This window comes from Tamandua tetradactyla, chromosome 4 (genome assembly GCF_023851605.1).
Source record: "Tamandua tetradactyla isolate mTamTet1 chromosome 4, mTamTet1.pri, whole genome shotgun sequence".
NCBI classification, from domain to species: domain Eukaryota; kingdom Metazoa; phylum Chordata; class Mammalia; order Pilosa; family Myrmecophagidae; genus Tamandua; species Tamandua tetradactyla.
Genome location: NC_135330.1, coordinates 37141579 through 37158605, shown reverse-complemented (window position 1 = coordinate 37158605; position 17027 = coordinate 37141579). Strand labels below are relative to the sequence as shown.

At 39.4% G+C, this 17027-nt stretch overlaps 1 long non-coding RNA gene across 2 annotated transcripts in view; it reads right to left on the bottom strand.

Annotated features, from left to right (window-relative positions):
- LOC143678892 (uncharacterized) overlaps positions 1-17027 on the bottom strand; it is a 93343-nt gene that overhangs the window by 44616 nt on the left and 31700 nt on the right. Inside the window, exon 2 of one of the 2 annotated variants that reach the window (XR_013173465.1) lies at positions 2151-2312. The exons of the other annotated variant lie outside the window; for it this stretch is intronic. This is a non-coding gene — a long non-coding RNA (uncharacterized LOC143678892). The remainder of the gene's footprint in view (positions 1-2150; positions 2313-17027) is intronic. 2 annotated transcript variants of the gene reach the window in all.

Here is a 17027-nt window from a genome sequence, read left to right as displayed (position 1 = left end):
TGCTCTTAATGAAAAGTCATAGAAAGTTTTTCTTAACCATCAGAGTACTCTGTCTTGAAGTCAAAGATTTGTATTAGAATGATATGCTGTTTAATGTGTATGTTGACCTTATCATTCTTTATTTCAGAAGACAAATCTTCTTTTATTGGTATACAAGGGATTTGGTTTTTCACCTTGTAACAGTGAAGTGCTGGAATATTTGCACATATTACATAGAAGGTGTTTGGGAAGTATTGCAATAGTTAAAAAGAATTTTCTATCCTTTTGTTAGCTAAATTTGTACAGGTGAAATATTACTCATATATTTACTAATTACATAAAAATTCCTAAAGACTTGACAGTGTTCTCACTGTCCATGTTATATCCTGATCCTGCTCTGTATGATATTAGATAATGTTATGATATTGTTAGTCATCGTTTTAGTTATTCTTTGATAAAGGTTGTAGATCATGGAAATAATTTACTCGTCCGTTAAAATGCTTTAGTCTAATGCTTTTCTAAAATATATGTGGTCAGTTATAATTCAGAACTTCATCTATGACCAAAAGAAACTTAAAAAGAGAAGCAAGACAAATATATAAATTATGTTTCACCTGTTAATTAGCATAACCCAGTGTGAAGGTGGAGCATGACAACACCTCTACTATGGTTTGTGGTTGATGATCCCAATGTAAGACAACTTTCAAATGTTTTTTATTTCTGAAAGTAGATTCATTTAAAAATACCTATAAGAAAATTAGGGCTTAGATTGTAAGCTCTTACAGCTGTCATATTTATTCTTGAGCTTTGACTGTTAACTATAAATTCTGAGATGCTTTACTCTTTGTATAACTTTTGTATAACCCGGTAGTTCCTTGGCACTTGGGTATCTGAGACTCAGAGTTAGAGTTTTCCAGCTCTGAAAGTTAGCATTACTTCATAACAAAAATTGTTAGAAAAGCTGAAAAAGAGATCAGACTTGAACAGAGGTGTGACTGAAGCTTATCAGGTTAAGACAAAGGTAAATCAAAATACAGAGTAAAATATAATATTGTCCATATTTTAAGACTTTAACTTCAGTGTAGGACCAGAAGAAAAGATGGTTATTTTATTCAAAATTTAAATTTTCTGTAGCACAGTAATTTAGCCTGTAAGATCAGTTTATTTAAACAATGTAATTCAGCTTTGTTTGACATGGAACCTGGAGTAAGGAATAAAATTTTGATATTCTGTCCTACACTGATGCATACCAGAGTATTTTGGGCTGAAAATGAAAAGTATTTGCAAAGTCCCTTAAGGAATGGGAGAAAAAGTGGAACTATTAAACTTTCCCACTTGGGAAATCCCTGCTATTCTCTTCAGCAATAGGAGCTCCCAAATTTATAAGCCAAGCCATCAATCTTGAGATGACCCTTATGAAACTTATTTCTGCAGTGGCAAAGCAAAGCTTACTCTCATAATTAATGCCTAAGAGTCAGCCCCAGAGAATCTCTTTTTTTTTTTTTTGCTCAGTTTTGGTCTCTCTGTCTCCAAGCCAAACTCTGCAAATAAACTTACTACCTTCCCCCCTACATTGGACATGACTTCCAGGGATGTAAGTCTCCTGGCAACATAGAACTTGACTCCCAGGAATGAGCCTGGCCCTGGAATCATGGGATTGGTTGACCAAAAGGGGGAAAAATAAGAAATTCAGTGACTAAGTGATCTCAAGTTCAATTGAGAGGTCATTCTGGAGGTTACTCTTATGCACATTTCAGCCAGATATTGCAAACTGCCACAGTATGGCAAGCCCCAATCAGCAGTGTTCCTGGAAACGCTAAAGGATGCCCTGGGCTCTATAAAAGTTTGGCTTATTAAGTTTGTTTTTCAGAGACTTAAAGCCTCTGGGATTGTACCTATGTCACACAAGCCCTGAAACCCAGAAGTAACGGTCTCTCCAAGAACAAAAACCTGCTTCATCCCTCTGCCCCATAATTTTGACACCCCTTTTAAGCATGAAGAAGTTAGAAGAGTCATTGCCCAGATATCCCTCATGATTGAGAGGTAATTATCAAATGAGAGGGAGGAGCTATAAGAGAGAATTTAAGATTTAAGTGATGATTATGATTACCGAATCATATAGATATTACTTTTTATTTTTTTGGTATATTAGAGTAGACAGAAGGAAATACCTGAAATCTCCAAACTGTGAAACAACTGCCTTGATCTCTGATGATGATTGTATGGCCTTTATCTTGTGCCATTTTGATTGTAGAAACTTCCACAATCCCTCACATGCATCCATTTAATCCGTTTTTTCAACTTTGGAGTCTTGTGATCACTAAAGGCAGCTCCTAATGTTAAGTAATGAAGGGCCTTGGGTCAGCCCAGAATTAACCCACCCCAATTCCAAAGTTATTTTGATAACGAAAACTGGATCTAAACAAAATGGGCCACTTGACACGTGCAATAGCTTAGACTTTAACCTTTAAGTGACCTATACCTCATTACAACACTAAAAATCACACCCATGATCATATTAAGGCTACTATTTTCTTACATATATTCTGTGACTAAGTGTGTAATCAATCTGCTCATGCTTAATAATTAAATCACCTCTAATTAAATCATCTGGAGCCATTGTGTTCATTATCCTAAAGCCTGCCCATCTGTTGATACTATAAAACTATCAGAATTACTGTAGTTCAGGGAGATAAATTTTGGGGCTGATAGGCCATTTAATCTCCTGATGCACTCCTAACAATAAACTCTCTGTCTCTTTGAAAACTTGGTGTCTCAGGAATTAATCATTTGAGCGCATTGGGCAGAGAATCTATTACCTTTGTCTGGTAACACATACATTATGTGTGTATATAGTTGTATTGTGTATATGTGTGTATGTGTGAGTGTGTATTTTTAATGGAGTGAGGAGCCATAACTTTTAGTCTCAAAAAGGGTATTAAAGGGTCCAGGACCTGAAAAAAGCTAATTTGTCCATTCATTATTAATTCATTTGACAAATACATATATATATATATATTTTTTTTTTTTTTGAGTAATTACCACATGTGAGTTACTCAACTAGGCTCAGAGATTATAGTGGAAATAAAATAGACATGACCCCTACCTTCCTAGCCTTTGCATTCTAGTAAGAGAGGCAAATAATAACATATAAAATAACACTGTATGACAGACTTAAGAAAAAAAATACAGGCTCGGAACTACGGATATAACTAGACTGTGCGTATCCTTCTTGACTTTACATATGAGCTTCCCTTCTCCTGAGAAGATCAAGTCACTCTCGAAACAGATTTAATTTATCTTCTCTGTTCTAATTAAAGGTACACAGATATGTGTACTCCTCTGACCCTCCTTCACTTTAATAGGAGTTGTTTTGTCCACCAGGTTATTGATTAGATGAACCGTTCAGTCCCCACTGCTTCCTGGCAAGCAGGATAATTCTAGGAATTTAGGAATAAAATGCTATTTAATGAGGATCAGCAAAGTCCTTTCTATCTGCAGAATCTGCCTGCAGATTGCAGCTGCTATTTGTACAAGACCAAATGATCTGGAAGCTCCAGAAAGAGAGACCACCAAGAAATGTAGGTGAGGTTTTATGATCTATGAAATGCCATGATTAGGATATTGTTCAGAATTTTATCTGAGATTAGGTTTTCATTCATTGCCAAGTGGATTTTTCATACGTGCATATCTGTTGTTTAAAAATGCAAGTGATTTGCACCCCACCATCTCCAATCCTTTAGCAAATCACAGAATGGTGCAGCCGTATGCAACTAGAATTGTTCTTATCTTTGAATATGTGTTGTCCTAAATTTACCTATGGGAGTGGGCAGTAAAATAGAGTGACCTGTTGAAAGTCTTAGGATTCAATGGTCAAGTTGACATTCTAATCTAAGGCACCTGATTTTTAAGTCTCTCCTCTCCAGGCACTAGATTAGCTCCAAATGCCTCGCTCGGATTACGCATGCCAAATGTACACATAATTATCAGAATTCTGTGTGGGTCCAGCTGATTAGAACTTTCTGGCCTCCCAGAAATTCTAGGGCACAGGTCACACAATCTCCTGAAGGGACAGTTTTGATTTAGAGAAAAATAGACCTTGTCAGTCAAGTATGAGCACCTGGTTGAAACACTTTGGATCAAAAACACAAACAAAAGATGCTGGTGAAGGTCATAGATTTTACTTGCAGGCTGAAAAATAATGTAAGGTTCATGATGAAGTACAATCAAGGCTCCCAGATCAGCATCCAAAGTCCTGTTGGTTGTCAGAGGGGTATCTGAATTGGTTTGCGCTCAGCGGTTGACTTCTCTTTTCCATTACCTTTCCTTCTGCCTCAGGCACTGTTTTCCCCTCCCATTACTACACATCTCGGATCTAACAGGGAGGTGACATCCCCTCTCCCTGAATCTTTTTGAGGATGGGCTTCAGGTCATGGTATCCTTGCCTGAGAAATGAGTTAGCACTTGGGGCTGTCCCCCAGCAAAGGCATGGGAAAGTGTCAGAGAAGAAAATGGGCCTGAACTAGAGAGAAAGTCAGGTTTTCTTTCCATTGAATATCCATAGAGATCCAGGACCAGAGCCAATATGCCCATTGCTGAGAAGTTTCACTGCATGGCCCCAAACACATCAGGCACTGTGTCCTCCCGTCCCCTGAGTCCTTGCAGGGCAGTCCCTGGACGGCACTGAGGCTGTCTCTAATGAGAAGAGACAGAAAGTGGTCCCCTCTCTTCGTTGATTGTTATTGTGACTCAGCTTGTTACAGGATTTAAGCTCAGGCCTGTTGGAACAGATTCAGTACTTCTGGGAAAAGCCATCTGTTGGGGGCATTCATTTCTGGGCAGCAAGAGGGCTATTATTTCTGTTTTGGTGTATGTGCTGCGTGGCATGGATCCTATTACTTTCACCCTAAGGGGTAGGAAGAAAGGGTAAGAATCGGACGTTCGCCATGATCGAATCCATCCTCTTTTTGAATGTTCTGCACGTTGCCCCAGCTCCCCACAACACCCCTCCCCAGACACATATACAGCCAACCACTCCCTTAGTTCTCAAGCCATTTCACAACTTAAATGCTTATGTGGTGTTTCCTGCACAGGCTAGTCTGTATCAAGGGTGTTCCAAGCTCAACAATTGCCTGGAGTAAACAAGGAGGGAATGCTAAGAAATCCATTCCTTAGTCCTTGTTTCTGTCTTGAGCTAGACCAGTGCCTTTTGTTGTTGTTATAATTCCTTTCTTAAAAACATGCGTATTTTTATTAGAGAAGTTGTAGGTTTACCAAAAAATCATGCAGAAAACACAGAGTTCCTATATTACTACCCTCCCCCAAAACACACCCACAGTTTCCCTGGTATTAACATTTTGCAAATTAATGAGACAATACTATTACAATTGTACTATTAACCATAGTTCATAGTTTGCATTACGGTTTGCTCTTTGTGTTGTACAGTCTTTTTTTAAAAATTTTTATTCTAGCAACATATAGACAACCTAAATTTTCCCCTCTTAACAACATTAAAATAGATAACCAGTGGTGTTAATTACACTCACAATGAAGTATTATCATAACCACCATCCATTACCATAATTCTTCCATCAGTCCAAACAGAAACTTTGTGCCAATTAAGCATTCATTCCCATTCCCTATCTCCACCCTGGCCCTGATGTATCAGTTTCCTGTCTGCTAAAACAATAGAAGTTTATTTATCACAGTTTTGAAGCTAGGAGAATTCCAAAATATGGCATCTAGGTGATTCTTTCCCCTAGAACCCTGTGGAGTTCTGGAACTGACTTCCAGCCCGCTTTGGCCCTTGGAAGATTGCTCTGCCAGTTTTCGCTAGTTGTTAAAGTTCCTGCGGGGGGATGGCATCCTTGAGCATTTTAAGCTGCCATCTTTTTTGACTGGCACAGAAGCTTTTTAAATGTACCTAGAAAGGAACTCTCAAAGTGATGAAATAACAATAGGTGGGTTAGGAACTGTAAGTACTGCTGCTACAAATGAGAGTCATCTAAGGCTTTCCTTCCTGACTCCTTATTTTGAATGCCTTGTTGGTTGACACCCATGCCTGAAATAAATTTACTATCCTTTCTCTCATCAGCAGGACAAATTCACATGCTAGTTTAGGCTGATTCACCTGTTTAGTCCTGTGAGTGATTCCAATGGGACCTTTTCGGGAATTTGATCCTGGTATGGGAGATTTTCAAACTCCTTACTTATTTTAGGAGCACATGTTCCAGTAGATAGAAAGAAAGGAGGGAAGAATCTGCTGGCTTGAAACTTTAGATGGAAATTCCTGTCCAATGCCCAGGAAAGGTGGTTTTCTGGCTGAAATCTTGGAGTTAGAGATGGAGAAGAAGGAAGGAAATCCATATCCTCCAGCCAAAATTGTAGGTGATGTGCTTGATTTCTCCCTTCTTTTCACCCTGCCCCTCACGTAATCAATCCATCACCAAGTCCTGTCAGTCCCACCTTCAAAGCATGTCCTGAAGTCATTTATTTTCTCTGTTTTCACTACCATCACCCTAGCCAAGTCTCTGTCAACTCAAACCTGGACTACCACAGTACCTCTTCCAACTGTCTTTTCTGCATCCTCTCTTGCTGTTTTCTAATCCATTCTCCACACGGAAGACAGAGACATCTTTTAAAATTAAAATCAGATCACATCGCTTTCTTGCTTATATTTTAAGTGACTCCCCACTGTTCCTATAATTGCAACAAGCTCTCCGCTGTGATCCACCAAGCCCCACATATTCACTCCCTGCCCACCTCTTCAAACTCTTCTCACTGACTCTTTCCCATAGTCCCAGTTCTCCAGCCACACTGGCCCCCATTCCATCTCCAGCCAAGCATTTGGATGCCCTGGGCCTTTGTTCTTACAGTTCCTTCTGCCTAGAATGCTCTGTCCTGCTTTGCAAGGCTGGTCCTTTTTCACATTGCAGTGTCAAATCAAATGCCTCTCCCCCGAGAGGCCTTAGATGACTCTCATTTGTAGCAGCAGTACTTACACTTCCTAACCCACCTATTGTTATGTCATCACTTTGAGAGTTCCTTTCTAGTGTTTGTTATAACCCAAAACAATTTTATTAATCTGGTTAATCAATTAACTAATTAATTAATTATTACTAACTCTCTTGCTAGTTTGATGGCAAGAAACCTATCTGTCTAGATCTGTGTTGTTTGGTAGGGGTAGCAGCAGAGACATGAATTAGTACTGAGCATTTGAAATGTGGCTAATCTGAATTGAGATGTACACTAAGTGTAAAATGCATACCAGATTTTGAAGAGTTCATAAAAAGAAAAGAATGGAAAGTATCTTAGTAATAATTTCAAAATGATATAATTTGGGGTATATTGAGTTAAATAAAATACGTTATAAAAATTAATTTCACTTTTTCTTTTTAACTTTTAGATCATTTAAAATGGCATCCATGGCTCACATTTTACTTCAATTGGACAGGGCTAATCTGGATCATCAAAAACTCTCCTTGAGGAATACCAAATACTTGTTTACCAAGTGGTTCTTTATACCCTCCACTTTCCCTTTGAAATTTACCAAAGACAAGTGGCTTCTAGAATTGTCAACTGGTCTTCATTTTCTTGTTCCATCTGTTTTGCATTAGGAGAAAGACCAAGCAGAACTCAATCCTAGCAAGAGCAATATGAACAAAAGAAATCCTCTGAGCAATCCAGCCTCTACAGCAAGCCAAGGATGGCAAACCGGAATTTGGGAGCTAGAGGTTAAATTCTAGCCGAGTGGCAGTGAGCAGACTCAGCAGCCAGGTACCTTAGGCATGACATAGTCAATTTTCCCAGAACCGTCTTGCACAGGTAGTAAGTCCAGCATGCAAGACAGAAGGTTGCCAGACTCTGGTCTCAGACGGTCCCGGTGCTATTCTCCACTATCACATGGGCCAAGGAGCCGGGTGAAGCCCACCTGAGAAATGTTTCTTTCTGCAGGTTTGATGGTAGGAATTGCAGAATTTGAAAAGTCAAAAGCCCTAATGTTTTTGTTTTGTTTTTTTCCCCAGCTGTCCTTTTGAGGGCTTCTGTGCACAGAAGGGGATTAAAACTGCAAGTTAGGGAGAAGTAAAACCTAACCCATTAGCAGGGTTTATCTTATTAATCCCAAAGAACCCCGGTCACAATTCAATCAAACAAAATTATTAAAATGTGGAGCCTTAACAGAGTTCTAAAGCCAGAGACTCTAACCCCTTCCTGGGGATAGAGGAGGTGGGAGGAATGAGACAAGGCCAGGGGCTGCCTTGTACTAGAGACAAAAAGCTGAAACACCTTCCAGGACAGGGCAGAGGTGGTATAAAATTTTGTTCCTTTCACTGATCTGAGGCATCCATTCTAGCCTTACTTTCAGCTCCACACACTCACTCATTCACACACTCGCTCATTCATTCCACAAATATTGAGTGCCTATTATATGCCAGTCCCTTGCTAGTGCTATGAGTTGAGTTCAGCCCTGAACAAGATATATAGGCTCTACAGCTTCTTGAAACTTGCATTCTAGTGGAGAGGAAGACAATTAAAAAGTAAACAATTGGGTAGATTGAAATACTGTGGGTCAATGAGAGGGAGGGGTAAGGGGTATGGGATGTATGAGTTCTTTGTTTTCTCTTTTTCATTTCTTTTTCTGGAGTGATGCAAATATTCTAAAAATGATTGTGGTGAAGAATGCACAATTATGTGATGATATTGTGAGCCATTGATTGTACGATATGGCTGGACTGTATGTGTGTGGATATTTCTCAATCAAAATATTTTAAAAAGTAAGCAAAGTAAATGTAAACTGAGTCTTTAAAGTGGGTACTGAGTGACCAAGGAAGACTTCTGAGGAAGTAACATTTAATTCAAGATCTGGAGGGAAGTATCACCACTGCCTCTTTCACACCTTGGGGATTTCACACATGTATTTATTCATTCATCAAATATTTATTAAGCACCTTTTATGGCTAGGCCCTTGGCTGTCAAAAGCCCTGCCAAAAGAGACATGTAAGTCAGACTCTGCCCTGGAAGAATTTATAATTGAATCATGGAGACTGATAAGTCAATGAGAAAGCAATTATTGATGGGTAATGCAATACAGTAAGCTAGATGATCTCTACGGGTCCTTCCTATGTCTAAACATTCTATTGTCTAATAAATATTAAATTCCTACTGTATATCTATTACTGGGGATGCCCAATCTCTGCAAAAATGTTATAATGCAATTGTGGCCAGAAGGCATGTATGAAAATCAATATCGCAAAAGCTAGCAACAGTGGCAAATTATTCCTATCATCTCAGCTCAAGCCCTACATACTCAGAGACCCCTTTAAAGCTTTTTTTTTCAGTCGGTTAGGCCTAGCAACTCCTCTTTATCCAGTCTCAGATCCATCTTGTTTATGGCAAAATATATCTGCTTATTGCCTTTTATTTAAGGTACTGGGAGAGGGTCTATAATTCAGTTCAGGTCCCATCCATCTGTTGCCTGCTGTGAACGGGGTCCTTTGCTGAGTCTTAGCCACTCTATCTGTGGTGTTCTATCCACATACAGCTGCAGACTATTCTCCTGAGCTGTAGGGAGAAGCCCGGACATCACACTGAAAATTGGTTGCTTTCCCGGAAGCAAAAGCCCACAGCAAGGTAGCTCTTGTGTCACAAGACAATCCATGGATTTCTGGAGGAGCTGGCTGTTTTTCAAGAAAGTATAAAAATATCCTTAAGATCTTTAACCAGGGAAGAAAAACCACCTTCCTTTGAATGATCAGGAAGCTGGACCCCTCAGTCTTCTCTATTTTTTAAAAATATTTTATTGTAAACAACAAACAAGCATACCAACATTCTTGATATACAAACATTCTATACACGGTGTACCATCAATGGCTCACAATATCATCACAAAGTTGTGTATTTATCACCACGATCATTTTTAGAACATTTGCATCTCTCCAGCAAAAGAAAGAAAAAAGAAAAAAAACTCACACAAATCATACCCCTTACCCTTCCCTCTCATTGACCACTAGTATTTCAATCTACTCCATTTATTTTAACCTTTGTTCTCCCTATTATTTGTGTATTTCTTATCCATATTTTACTCGTCTGTCCATACTGTAGATAAAAAGAGCATCAGACACAAGGTTTTCACACTCACATTGGAAAAGCTATTATCATTATATAATCATTTTCAAAGAAACATGGCTACTGGACCAGCTCTACAGTTTCAGGTACTTCCCTCTAGCCTCTCTAATATACCATAAACTAAAAAGACATATCTATATAATGTGTAAGAATAACCTCCAGGTTAACCTCTCAACTCTTTTTAAAATTTCTCAGCCAATAAAGCTTTATTTTTGCCTCATTTCTCTCTCCCCCCTTTTGGTCAAGAAGGTTTTCTCAATCCCTTGATGCTGAGTCCCAGCTCATCCCAGGATTTCTGTCCCACATTGCCAGGGAGGTTTAAACCCCGGGAGTCATGTCCTACATGACTCCCTCCACAGGGAGGGCAGTGAACTTGCTTGCTGTGTTGGCTTAGAGAGAGAGAGGTCACATCTGAGCAACAAAGAGGTTCTCTGGGGGTGATTCTTAGGCCTAATTTTAAGTAGGCTTAGCCTATCCTTTGCAGGGATAAGTTTCATAGGGGCAAACTGCAAGATCGAGGGCATGACCCACTGATTTGGTTGTCCCCACTGCTTGTGAGAATATCAGGAATTCTCTAAATGGGGAAGTTAAATTTTCCCCCTTCTCCCTATTCCCCCAAGGGGACTTTTGCAAATACTTTATTCACTGTTCAAATCACTCCCCTCAGTCCTCTTTTAATCCTTCTGTAAATAATCTGCAATTCCAACCACCCCATCCCCTGATATTTTACAGAAATTGCTGCCACTAAGTTCCCCCAGTGGCCTCATATTGTTAAAGCCATATCCTCCTGCATCTGTGAAATACCATGCACCTCTCTTCCTTGGTTCTCCTACATTTCTGGCTGCCCCTTTTTAATTTTCTTTGCTTCTTCTGGTTAACCTTTGAACTGGCTGTACCTCCTGAGTCCTTGGATTTCTCTTTTACTCATTCCATTCACGGTTCTTGGGCATCTATAACCAAGCTCAGAACTTCAACAATCATATCATCTCTGATAGGGCTCTCAAAAGTCTATCTCAGGCCCTTAGCTCTCATCTGTCCTTCAGATGAGAAGTGTGAGTGTATTAAAGTTACTGCTAGACCTTTATTGGGTAAACTTAACCCCTAAACCAGTTCTTCCTCCTATTATCCCCACTTTGGGAACAGGCACTACCAGGAATCTAGGGGCTTCTGTTCCCTGTCACTTACCATATCACTCATTCAGTAGAGATGCATTGGTTTCCTACTTTGTTCTTGGCACTGGGCCGTGCACTGGGAGTACAGAGCACAGCCCTTGCCCTCCTAGTCTAGGAGATAGGTAAACAATCAGAAAAATACAGCATAGGATGTAATCAGAGGGATAAGGAAGAACAGAAGCACTTACAAGATGTAAGACATAATGAGAGTAGAGCAGAAGGGCAGACTGGGAGATGGGATATAAAGAAAGACTTCCTTGAGGAGGAGCAATCTGAGATGGATTATGAAAGACTAATTGGAATGGAATTCCCATGACAGGCAAGAGAGGTTTCATATTTTAGGCATTAGGAGCACATGTAAAAGGCATGAGTATGTGAAACCAAATAGTATATTTGAGAAAATATAAGCAGCTTGATGTCGACAGTGTGTAAAGTGTGAGGCAACGCAAGATTTGGCAAGAGGCAAACCTAGAGTAGTAGGTACGCACCAGATCATAAAGTTTGTATAATATTAAGAATAGTAACAGCTGCAATTTACAAGGTGCAATTTACCTACTGTTAGTGCTTAAACTGCCCTGCAAAGTAGATATTATTATTTACACTGAAGACTAGAACTCAAGAGGCTACATATCTGGTGTAGTTTAGCTACACCAGAAATTCAGACCCCGGACTCTATGACTCCAAAGCCTGGGCTCTTTGCCATACACCATGCTGCATGTGCATGATGCTCAAAGGTCCTTACCTCCTGGAGTTTGTGATCTAGCACCAGGCAGAGAAGCCTGAATGTAATGGGTTGGGAGGGGTGGGAGATGGCCTACACTCCTGCTGTACAGGGACAGGACCAAGGGCTAGGCTGTCCTGGCCACAGTTGCTTGCTGGGCTGGGCCACACCGGCTCTAGGAAGTAGCTACTTCTGGTTAGTGTATGGCTCTGAGGTAAGTCAGAATTTTTTTTTCTTCCCTAATAGCTCTTTCGCTAGGCTTCCAAGGATCACCACTGCTCAGGGTCTGCCACCTAACCTAACCTAACCTGTTTCTTTACCGCATCTCACCCTCTACAAACCGTCTTTGATAACCACCCAAATCTGACCTTGTCAGTCATTCTCTGGATCTTCATTGCCTTCAGGATAAAGTCCAATTCTTTACACTCCTTTTCTGGGACACAAAGCCCTTCATGGCATGGGTCTTTGTCCATCCACTGACTCTGTTTCCCACATGTAACTAGACTCAGCCATATTTGAATGACTTGCTGTCACATAACCTCTGTAACTTCCCAGATACTGAAATCCCTGCCTGGAATGTCTTTTCTCACCTGCCTTCCTAACCCCACACCTATTCTTTAGGAAGGGTCACATGTAATCTCCTCCAGGAAGACTTGCCTGACTGTCCCCCATTGGGTTAAATGCCTCTCTTCTGCAATCCCAATATACTTTATATACACTTTGCTATCTATGCACTTTATTGTCGCTCTTTCAAATTCTGCTAGGCTCAGCTCCTAGCCTGGATTACTACTAACTATTTGACTGTGGGCAAGTTACTTAACTTTCTATACCTCAAGTTAGTCATCTATAAAAGGGGGAGAAAATATCATCTACATCATAAGCATGCTGTGAGGATTAAAGAGTTAATATGTGTCAAATCCTCTCTATAATCCTTGCATAGCTTAAGCACTAGTAACTGTACCTGTTACTATGATTGTTATTACTACTCATCGCTAGTAGACTCTATAGCTCTTTGAGGGGAGTGACCTATTCAATACCTAGTATACTCCTTGACATCTGGTAGACATTCAGTGGACATTTGGGTCCATATTGCCTCCCTTTTATCAATGCTAGCTTGGCCACTTCAGTTCCTTTGTATTCGTAAAGGCTTGATGGTACTATGACTCAATTCAATTTATTTTTGGCGGGGGTTGGGGTGGGGTAGCGGAGTGCTTCTTCTTAATTGAATAAGGTGAGAAGGAAAGAAAAAAGTGGGTATCTGCATTTACCTATGGAGATTTCTCAGCCCTGGTCCATCTTCTAGTCCCCAGGGGACTGATAGGAGTTACGATTCCTGTAGATAAGAGACTTTGGACTCATGCCCTGGTCTTCCCCACCAGCCCTCCTCCCTTACTCCCTGCAGAGATCCCTTCCTGCTTAAATTTCCTCCTCTGTCCAGTCCTGGGCTATTTGAAGATTTTCAAAGAATGTGGAGGTTTTGGTGGTAGTGTGGGGGAGGGAATCTGCATGTAGCTTGGGTAAAAAACCCCAATTTTCTACGACAGTCTCAGGAGAGATGAAGAAAAATGCAGTTGTACACTTTCCCTAAGGGCCTACAGCCTGAGGCATTTTATCTGTACAAGAGTTTCCCCCAGCCTGCAAGGCAGAGACAGCAATAATTCTTTCCCATGTTTTTGTTGGAGCATATGGAAATCCTGAGTATAGGGGGTTCAATCATCAGATAAGGGCTCAGGATGGGTGGGGCACTCGACTAGATGAAGTAATTTACTGTGACAATATTTTCCAAACTAAAAGCAGGACAAGCTATAGTACAAAAGAAATTGTTTTCCAGATTTGTGATAACTATGTATATGAAAAGTCATGCAAAGAAATAAAAAATGAAATCGCATTGAATGAACTATTTTTATTAAAGACTATAGTTACACAAAATAAACAAATTCAATCATAAATGTTTTAATATTTATAATATTTCACAATAAAAATTTAGTTCAAGTCTTTTGCCCATTTTTGTATTGGGTTGTCTTCTTTTTCTTACTGATTTGCAAGAATTTTTTTAGAAATTCTGGCTATGAGTACAAACATATTTTCTCATTCTGTGGCTTGCTTTTTTATTCTTTTTATGGTGTCTTTTGATGAACAGAAGGTTTAAGATTTTTTTTCTTAATTAGAGAAGTCCTGGGTTCACAAACAATTTCATAAAATACAGGATTCCCATACACCACCTCACCGCCGACATCCTTCCTTGGTGTGGCATGTTTGTTACAATTGATGATAGCATATTTTCACAATTGCAGTATTAATTAAAGTCCATGGTTAAACTTAGAGTTCATTGTTTGTGTAGTGTAGTTCCATAGATTAAAAAAAAAGTTGTTCTGTTTTTGCATGTACAATTTATCATTTTCCCTTTTAATCATGTGTATTTCAGTGCTGTTAATTGCATTTACAATGTTGTGCTACCATCACACCATCCATTACAAAAATATTTCTGTTGTTCCAAATAGAAAACCTGTACATATTTTTTTAATTAATTAATTTTTAAAAAACTTTTTTATTGTATAGTATAACATATATACAAAGCAAAGAAATAAAATGCAATAGTGTTCAAAGCACTCTTCAACAAGTGGTTACAGGACAGATCCCAGAGTTTGTCATGGGCTACCATACGATCCTCTCATATTTTTCCTTCTAGCCGCTCCAGAATACAGGAGGCTAAAGGGCTTAAGTACCTTTTTATTATCACAATTGACTTTTTTCCCCTTCTTTTTAGTTTTTTTTTGAAATATAACATATACACAAAAAAGCTATAAATTTCAAAGCACAGCACCACAATTAGTTGTTGAACATATTTCAGACTTTGACATGGGTTACGTCAATTTTTTTAATTAATTTATTTTTTATTTATGATACATAACCACATACAAACACATTCTTATCATATCATCATTCCATTCTTGTTATATAATCAATAACTCACACTAACATCACATAGTTATACCTTCATCATCATGATCATTTCTGAGAGCATTTGCATCAATTCAGAAAAAGCAATAAAAAGAAAACAGAAAAAATTCATACATACTATACCCCTTACCCCTTCCCTTCACTGATCACCAGCATTTCAATCTACTAAATTTATTTCACCATTTGTTCCCCCTATTATTTATTTATAATCCATATGTTTTACTTGTCCAACGATAAAGTAGACAAAAGGAACAGTAGACACAAGGTTCTCACAACCACACAGTTACACTGTGACAGCCATCTCATCATACTATTAACTTCAAGAAACATGGCCACTGGAGCACAGCTCCACATTTTCAGGCAGTTCCCTCCAGCCTCTCCATTACACCTTAACTAAAGAGGTGAAATCTATTTAATACATAAGAATAACCTCCAAGATAACCTCTCGACTGTGTTTGGAATCTCTTAGCCATCGACACTATTTTGTCTCATTTCACTCTTTCCCCTTTTGGTCAAGAAGATTTTCTCAATCCCTTGATGCTGAGTTCCAGCTCATTCTAGGATTTCTGTCCCACATTGCCAGGAAGGTCCACACCCCTGGGAGTCACGCCCCACATAGAGAGGGGGAGGGCAGTGAGTTTGCTTGCTGAGTCGATTGAGCGAGAGAGGCCACATCTGAGCAACAGAAGAGGTTCTCTTGGGGGTGACTCTTAGGCCTAGTTTTAAGTAGGCTTAGTCTATCCTTTGCAGGATTAAGTTTCATATAAACAAACCCCAAGACTGGGGGCTCAGCCTACTGCTTTGGCTGTCCCCACTGCCTGTGAGAATATCAAGAATTCTCCACTTGGGTGAGTTGAATTTTCCCCCTTTCTCACCATTCTCCCTAGGGGACTCTGCAAATACTTTCCTATTCACTCTTCAAATCTTTCTGGGATTTATCTGGGCATCACTCTGGACAAACCTACAAAATCTCATGCCCTGCGCAAGGTTCCAAGTACTATGGTGTTCGATTAAGTTGTCCACATAAGTTATATTAGGAAATGCACTAGTCAAAATATAAATTTTGTAACAAATAAACATTTTTTGCTTGTCTCACACATACATTAGTTTTAAAATATTAATTACCATCTATTTTCAACACCCTGCATTATTGACATTCCTTTGTTCTTCCTCATGCAGAAACATTTTTAAATTTGCACATTTAGTCACTATCAATATACACTCTAGGCATTCCTAGATTATACCATCTCAGTCTTTATTGTCTATCTTTCCTTCTGGTTTCATTTGTGCCCCCAGGCCTCCTCCCTCTATCGTTCTCACATTCGGCTTCATTCAGTGTTTTAACATTATTGTATTACATTTAGGTAGTATTGTGCTGCTCATTTCTGAATTTTTATAATCAGTCCTTTTGCTCAATATATATCCCTTCAGCTCCAATTACCCAGAATCTACCCTATTTCTATCTCCTGATGGTCTCTGTTACAAGTGAAATTCTCCAAGTTCATTCACTAATGTCAGTTCATATTAATGAGACCACACAGTATTTGTCCTTTTGATTCTGGCTAATCTTACTCAGCATAATGTCCTTAAGGTCCATCCATGTTGTTACATGCTTCATGACTTTATTCTGCCTTACAGCTGCATAATATTCCATCATATGTATATACCACAGCTTGCTTGGCCACCTGTCTGTTGATGGACATTTTGGCTGTTTCCATCTCTTGGCAATTTTAAATAATGCTTCTATAAACATTGGTATGCAAATGTCCGTTTGTGTTCTTGCCCTCACATCCTCTGAATAGATACCTAGCAATGCTATTGCCGGATCATACGGCAGTTCTATACTTAGCTTCCTGAGGAACCACCACACTGCCTTCCACAGTGGTTGCACCATTTGACATTCCCACCAATAGTGGATAAGTGTGCCTGTTTCTCCACATCCTCTCCAGCACTTGTCGCTTTCTGTTTTATTGATAATGGCCATTCTGGTGGGTGTGAGATGATATCTCGTTGTGGTTTTGATTTGTATTTCCCTAATAGCCAGGGAAGTTGAGCATCTTTTCATGTGC